This window comes from Cupressus sempervirens, chromosome 4 (assembly GCF_028749045.1).
Source record: "Cupressus sempervirens isolate cs-2001-9-10 chromosome 4, ASM2874904v1, whole genome shotgun sequence".
Taxonomy (NCBI): domain Eukaryota; kingdom Viridiplantae; phylum Streptophyta; class Pinopsida; order Cupressales; family Cupressaceae; genus Cupressus; species Cupressus sempervirens.
The window spans coordinates 141,488,965-141,496,960 of NC_143121.1; the positions used below are offsets into that span (position 1 = coordinate 141,488,965).

The window sequence follows — 7,996 nt, forward strand, 5'->3', positions numbered from 1 at the left end:
AGATGTAAAAGTGTTACTGTACTATTGAAATGCATTACAAGACTATTTAAATGCACTTTAGAAAGATTAAATGCTTTAAAAAAAAGGTTAGAAGCATCAGAATATCTCTCAAAAGCGTCAAAATAGAGCTCAAAAGCATCAAAAGATTCAGATCTAACCCTTGTGCATTCGGGGAAGATTTTGGGACTTTTTTCTCGCTGATATGAGGCCTCCCGCATGTTGTAGAACATGTAAATAGCAAGAAACACAAATGTATACTAAAAATGGAAGATTAGACCAAAAAATTTGAAATTGAAAAGCTTTGTGTTCTCAAGCCCCACAGTGGGGACCTATAAAGCAAACGATATTTGAATCTGGAAGTTAGGTTCAGGAAATTGTAAATTTTAGCAGATGCATTACAAGACTACTCATAAGTGTTACCAAACACTTTGTATGCATCATTTAATCTATCAAATGCACTGTAAGAAAAGAAAATGCGCTGCAAGATGTTTTATATGTGCTGCAGGAATGCTTAGATGCGTTATAGTACTCTTCAAAAGCACTACAAAAAGATGTAAAAGTGTTATTGTACTATTGAAATGCATTACAAGACTATTTAAATGCACTTTAGAAAGATTAAATGCTTTAAAACAAAGGTTAGAAGCATCAGAATATCTCTCAAAAGCGTCAAAATAGAGCTCAAAAGCATCAAAAGATTCAGATCTAACCCTTGTGCATTCGGGGAAGATTTTGGGACTTTTTTTCTTGTTGATATGAGGCCTCCCGCATGTTGTAGAACATGTAAATAGCAAGAAACACATATCTATACTAAAAATGGAAGATTAGACCAAAAATTTTGAAATTGAAAAGCTTTGTGTTCTCAAGCCCCACAGTGGGGACCTATAAAGCAAACGATATTTGAATCTGGAAGTTAGGTTCAGGAAACTGTAAATTTTACCAGATGCATTACAAGACTACTCATAAGTGTTACCGAAAGCTTTGTATGCATCATTTAATCTAGCAAATGCACTGTAAGAAAAGAAAATGCGCTGCAAGATGTTTTATATGTGCTGCAGGAATGCTTAGATGCGTTATAGTACTCTTCAAAAGCACTACAAAAAGATGTAAAAGTGTTACTGTACTATTGAAATGCATTACAAGACTATTTAAATGCACTTTAGAAAGATTAAATGCTTTAAAACAAAGGTTAGAAGCATCAGAATATCTCTCAAAGCGTCAAAATAGAGCTCAAAAGCATCAAAAGATTCAGATCTAACGCTTGTGCATTCGGGAAAGATTTTGGGACTTTTTTCTCACTGATATGAGGCCTCCCGCATGTTGTAGAACATGTAAATAGCAAGAAACACAGATCTATACTAAAAATGGAAGATTAGACCAAAAATTTTGAAATTGAAAAGCTTTGTGTTCTCAAGCCCCACAGTGGGGACCTATAAAGCAAATGATATTTGAATTTGGAAGTTAGGTTCAGGAAACTGTAAATTTTACCAGATGCATTACAAGACTACTCATAAGTGTTACCGAAAGTTTTGTATGCATCATTTAATCTAGGAAATGCACTGTAAGAAAAGAAAATGTGCTGCAAGATGTTTTATATGTGCTGCAGGAATGCTTAGATGCGTTATAGTACTCTTCAAAAGCACTACAAAAAGATGTAAAAGTGTTACTGTACTATTGAAATGCATTACAAGACTATTTAAATGCACTTTAGAAAGATTAAATGCTTTAAAAAAAAGGTTAGAAGCATCAGAATATCTCTCAAAAGCGTCAAAATATAGCTCAAAAGCATCAAAAGATTCAGATCTAACCCTTGTGCATTCGGGGAAGATTTTGGGACTTTTTTCTCGTTGATATGAGGCCTCCCGCATGTTGTAGAACATGTAAATAGCAAGAAACACAGATCTATACTAAAAATGGAAGATTAGACCAAAAATTTTGAAATTGAAAAGCTTTGTGTTCTCAAGCCCCACAGTGGGCACCAATTTGTACACGATGTAATCACATATTCATGAAATTTTAATGTAGAATGCAGATAGACTAATGACAAACTAGACTAAACCCAAGATATCATCATCAAATTGTAATCTCTATAAGCATCTCATGTTTCACTAACTACAAGTGCTAATTTAGCTCTCAGACCAACATCTTAGCTACAGTTCTAGAATGGGAGTATGCTTAAAATGCAAATCTACAAGAATAGAAAATCTACAACAATAATACATGCAAGATCTATGACTAAAATGCAGATTATATGTAGAACACAAACAACTCTTAGAATGCTTCTAAAATGATTATGCAATGAACTAACAAAATAATGAATGATGCTAAATAACATAAAAACAATGCTAAAATAATGAATCAAAATGTGCATATAGTGCAAATGCCTAAAACATGGGTTCTTTGGCTCCTGGATTTCCCTCCTATTTGTAGGATTTTATAAGGGATTGGGATAAGAATTATAATTTTCACCTTTGACTAATGGGTGAAAGTGAAGTGAAAATGTGCTGCAAGATGTTTTATATGTGCTGCAGGAATGCTTAGATGCGTTATAGTACTCTTCAAAAGCACTACAAAAAGATGTAAAAGTGTTACTGTACTATTGAAATGCATTACAAGACTATTTAAATGCACTTTAGAAAGATTAAATGCTTTAAAACAAAGGTTAGAAGCATCAGAATATCTCTCAAAAGCGTCAAAATAGAGCTCAAAAGCATCAAAAGATTCAGATCTAACCCTTGTGCATTCGGGGAAGATTTTGGGACTTTTTTCTCGTTGATATGAGGCCTCCCGCATGTTGTAGAACATGTAAATAGCAAGAAACACAGATCTATACTAAAAATGGAAGATTAGACCAAAAATTTTGAAATTGAAAAGCTTTGTGTTCTCAAGCCCCACAGTGGGCACCAATTTGTACACGATGTAATCACATATTCATGAAATTTTAATGTAGAATGCAGATAGACTAATGACAAACTAGACTAAACCCAAGATATTATCATCAAATTGTAATCTCTATAAGCATCTCATGTTTCACTAACTACAAGTGCTAATTTAGCTCTCAGACCAACATCTTAGCTACAGTTCTAGAATGGGAGTATGCTTAAAATGCAAATCTACAAGAATAGAAAATCTACAACAATAATACATGCAAGATCTATGACTAAAATGCAGATTATATGTAGAACACAAACAACTCTTAGAATGCTTCTAAAATGATTATGCAATGAACTAACAAAATAATGAATGATGCTAAATAACATAAAAACAATGCTAAAATAATGAATCAAAATGTGCATATAGTGCAAATGCCTAAAACATGGGTTCTTTGGCTCCTGGATTTCCCTCCTATTTGTAGGATTTTATAAGGGATTGGGATAAGAATTATAATTTTCACCTTTGACTAATGGGTGAAAGTGAAGTGAAAATACCTCATGGGTGACCAGGAGGAAGAGTCCAATAGACTTGATTTTGAGGATATTTTTAATTCTTTTAAAATGAAAAAGGGAGATTTTCAATTTTGTGAGGATAAATGATTTTATTGATTTAATAAATGTCTTATTTATTCTCAACATTTTGTCTTTTTCTTCCTCCTTTTTTGAATTTCATTTTATGAATTTGAGTTGTTTTTCTCCTCTTTTAAAGTTGATTTAAGTCTTGTCGATTTGATAGATAATTAATGACTTGATGTGATTTTTGATTTGAAAGTCTGTTGTGTTTCTTCTGATTTTCTCTTTAATTTGCACTGATTAATCGGAATTGCGTGATTTAAGTCTTTGCCAATTTTTTGGTGTCTACACTTTTATCAAAATGAAATATCATTTTTACTATAAACTTTATTATTTAAAGATTTAGCAAATCCTAAAACCTTGCCGAAAATAATGAATATGGAGCACTCCACCGAAAAAGGGGTCGCAAATTGATTGAAGAATTGAATTAAATCAATTATGAAATTTTAAATTAAGAAATATTTATTACAACTTTAGTAATAATCAAACCAAAATATGAAGATGTGATTGGTTATCAAATGAACAACTATTGGTTAATTCATGAGAAGTGAATGCCTATGCCAAATACAATAAGCTGCTTCTTCTTTGCAATTCAGTTGAAAACATGATTTTCTATTCATCTTGATGATTTGAACTTTCACAGAATTTAAGAGCACTTGTTCTAGTGAAATTTTAAAATTTTAAAATTGTGATCAATAATTTTATTTAAATTACAATCTATTATATTATTATTATAGCTTTTCAAATTCTTTCTCAAACTTAAATTGAATAGTTCTGACACGAACCTAGCTTCTCTCTCTTCGTTTTAAAAAGATATCACCTATAATTAAGACTTTTCAAACATTAGTAAATTTATGGGCCTCTTTCTGATTACCATCGCAGAAAGAAACAACTAGTCTAAAATTTACAGTTGAAAATCACTGAAATTGGTCTAACAAATCAACAACAAATTGTGAAGCTTTACATCTCTACGAAATCTGGAATACCGTGCCCAAGGTGACTAGGGCAACATGTTTTCAGTTAACACTAACCCTGAAAAGTTACCCATCTCTAAGTCAAAAGCTATATATGTCCCTATTGTCAATTGTCACAAACTGGAATAAATGTCACAAGTCCTAGCTAGGTATAGTAAAAAGTAACTCGATGAAAGAGGTGTTCAAAATTAACTGCAATTCTTATTATGATCATTGGTGGAATTAAAATAAATTTTGATCTTTCTACCATATATTCCTCCCTTCTAATTAGAGCAAAATGGATTTCTTGTACAAAGGATGGGAATAATGCAATAGAGGCTGAGAATTGTGCAATTTAATATCAAGCTTACAACTCCTCAATTAGCCTGTAATAGCATCAATGGTAATAGCATAAATCCGTAAGTATAAAATGTGGATGCAGCCAGAACAATACTGAATGATTTAGAAATATTAAATTTCTACACTCTATTATATTTATTTTCATAGATTTTTAGATTTGATTTAGTATTGATGCATAATAGAAAGTGATCACAGAGTGTGATCCAAAACATCAATACTAAATAACACAAACCAGAATTCAGAAATCTATGAAAATAACTGAATGACTTATTTTATACCAAACCTTGAAAAGTTGTTATTTTCATATAAAGAAGAACTCGGTGTTGATTGAAATGCCTTTCGAAATGCCTTTCTGTGGCAAATTTATTCTCCTTTGTGTTTTGATGGATGATAATACACCATTATTTCTTTTAGAATCTCTTCAAAACAATTGTCTTTACGCATGTACTGCAATCGTTGCAGTCCATCAGATCACTGTCCTTACAATATTTCTACATTTTCCATACATTTCTGCCAGCATAGATCTAATTTACATCTGACAAAATTTTACAATCATTTATACTTTGATGATACTCAAAGCCCAAGTTTAGAATTCCCATTTCACTAGACTCTTGTAAGATTTGAGGAATAAAGCTTTACACCAGGCTATTGCATTTGCTTGAATGTTTCTAGAGTGAATCAAAATGTATATTGAAAATCTATTCCAATGGCATGGTGACTACCAAGGAAAGTGGCATAGCAGTTTTCATGCACAAACTAGTATAAGACTAGTTTCATGCTGAGAATTAATGTATCAATAAACTAACCATACCATCCACCATTTTGAGATTTTCTACAGCATATCATATAATAATTATATATTACTATCAGCATATAAACACGAATGCTTACAGATATGATTCTAGATCATTTATGCTCTAAAGGATTTTTTTGAACATTTTCTTAAAATGCAGCTTTGAAGTGTGTTATGAGCCTCGTGTTCTATGCAAATTGTAGAATTTAAAACAGGGGAGAGCAGGCAAAAATAAGTATCATAACTATTATGGATTGTGGAAATCTGATTGCATTAATAAAAAATAATATATACAAAGTAGAGAAATAACTTTGTTATTGAAACAGAGGAAGCTCTATTTTTCATAGCATAAAACTTTATTTTATTGCAACAGCTCAACTTTTGAGAGATTACAACTTAAAATATAAAATGAAGCTACAGTTCTCTGCTTGTAACAACAGTTTACTTACTATACACCGTAGAAAATAATTATCTGCTATTGAAATGCAATCTAAATGGAGTAGGTGCGTGTAATGGACAATTTTACTCTACCAGAAAATGATAGTGTTTACCACGTTGTAACAAATTACAACAAAATCCCAAATGTTGTGGATGCTGGTATTCAAGCACAGGTCTCCACAACCGCAAAGTGGAATTCTCGCCACTTCACAATGTACCATACTTCCATTTTTTGCAATTTTTTGTGTTTTATTCCCTATAAATCATAGAAGAATAATGAAATGCTTTGAAATATCTTTAGTTCAGATTTCAACTTAGTGCTTCTATACTTCTCATCTAATTCTTTGGAAATCCAAAACATTATTGCATACCCATTAAAAGAACAATGACATTTCCGATTTGTGAGAAGGGAGAGGGATACATATAATTTGGCCATAATGAATTGATTTTGAAACACTCTGAATCGTGACACATGAAACAGGTCTAGTTGACGTGGCCTATGCAGGTCTCGAACCATCAATTACAATATATTTCTTACCGATTATCTAATTTCTATTGGATATTGGAAGCGTGCATCCAGTCAATTAAATTCCAAATGATATTTAAGATTGTTAATGTTTAATAGTACTATTTCTAGTCAAAGAACCAGCAGAGCAGTACTGTTTGTATACTTTATCATTCATGAAGTGGGCATTTCAAAAAAATGCAATCACAAAGCCCTTAGAATAGGCGAGATGCAAACAACAAAGGGACAAATAGTGAAATCCCATCTTAAACAAGACAGCTAATTGCATGTTATTTGGAGTTGATTAAAGAGGCTATGCAGTATTGAAATTTGGTATTTAGAATGGTAATTGTGTTTTGTTTGAAAATATTATAGCATAGATCTAAATTCTGTAAAAATGGGAAAAATCAGAGATAGAAGAAATGGGGAAGGAAAAACTGACATGGAAATTTGGGTCCTTGCATGCAATACATCTCAGCATATTTGAAAAATTTCAATCCCTGTTTTTCTCAAATCCTCCTCTGTGGTTTTGGCATTCAATCCAAAGTGGTGTTGACTACTGGGGATGAAGAAATAGAGTTTGCAATACAACTCCTCCATCCTCCTTCACTTTCTCTGCACAAGGAAAAGGCAATGGCAATTATTAAAGGTCAACCATGCTTCATGCCAAATTTCCTACATAAATCCATTCTCCAGCTTTACTATATTCTAAAAAGAGGTTGTAACTTACAGTTGGAGGAGAGCGTACATCTAATTTTAATCCATTTAGATTCAAAGTAACAATATAATAAACCAGGGCAGGTAATCATGCTAATGCTCATCAAAACGATCTAAAAAATCAAATGCATGTTCAAACCAGATCATTTCTTTTAGTTCTTTGCAGATCCATAAAACAAACCCACAAAAAATCCTCTCTTTACTTATTTTACTGCCCTGATTCTTCATCCATCACCACATATTTCAAAAAAGAACAGAATTTTTTTTAACAAGACAGCAACATGAAAAGACAAATATTCCGATCAGTGAAAGGAAATAAACAAAAGAAAATATCGCTAGCAGAGGATAAATAAACAGATAAAAATATCGAAGCGAAAGACTTTAAACTGTCTTTAGTTATATCTTTATCTGATATGCTTTACCCCACTCCCTGCAACGGCTATTTCAGTTTACCCCGCTCCCTGCAACGGCTATTTCGGTTTCAAAATGTTCTATTTTTAAATTCCTTTTGCCACATTTAATTTGAGATTGTTTGAAAACTCTCCCAACGGCTATATTTTGGTTTCAACATGTTAAATTCTAAACTCTTTTTTACCGTTGCATTTTAGTTTCAGATTTTTTTGAAAACTCTTCCAAGGGGTTATTCAGTCTTTAGTTTGGAATATAAATCGATAGTAAATTTAAAGGATTAATATTTTATTTTATTTTAGTTTTTATTACATCTAAT

The 7,996-nt window shown here is 32.0% G+C and overlaps 1 long non-coding RNA gene across 1 annotated transcript; it reads right to left on the reverse strand.

The window, feature by feature from the left end:
- Positions 1 to 5,157: 5,157 nt before the first annotated feature.
- LOC149560343 (uncharacterized) lies at positions 5,158 to 7,723 on the reverse strand. The gene is made up of 2 exons (XR_016363346.1): positions 7,283 to 7,723; positions 5,158 to 7,167 (listed from the first exon to the last, which is right to left on the reverse strand). It is a non-coding gene; the product is annotated as an uncharacterized LOC149560343 (long non-coding RNA).
- Positions 7,724 to 7,996: the final 273 nt, after the last annotated feature.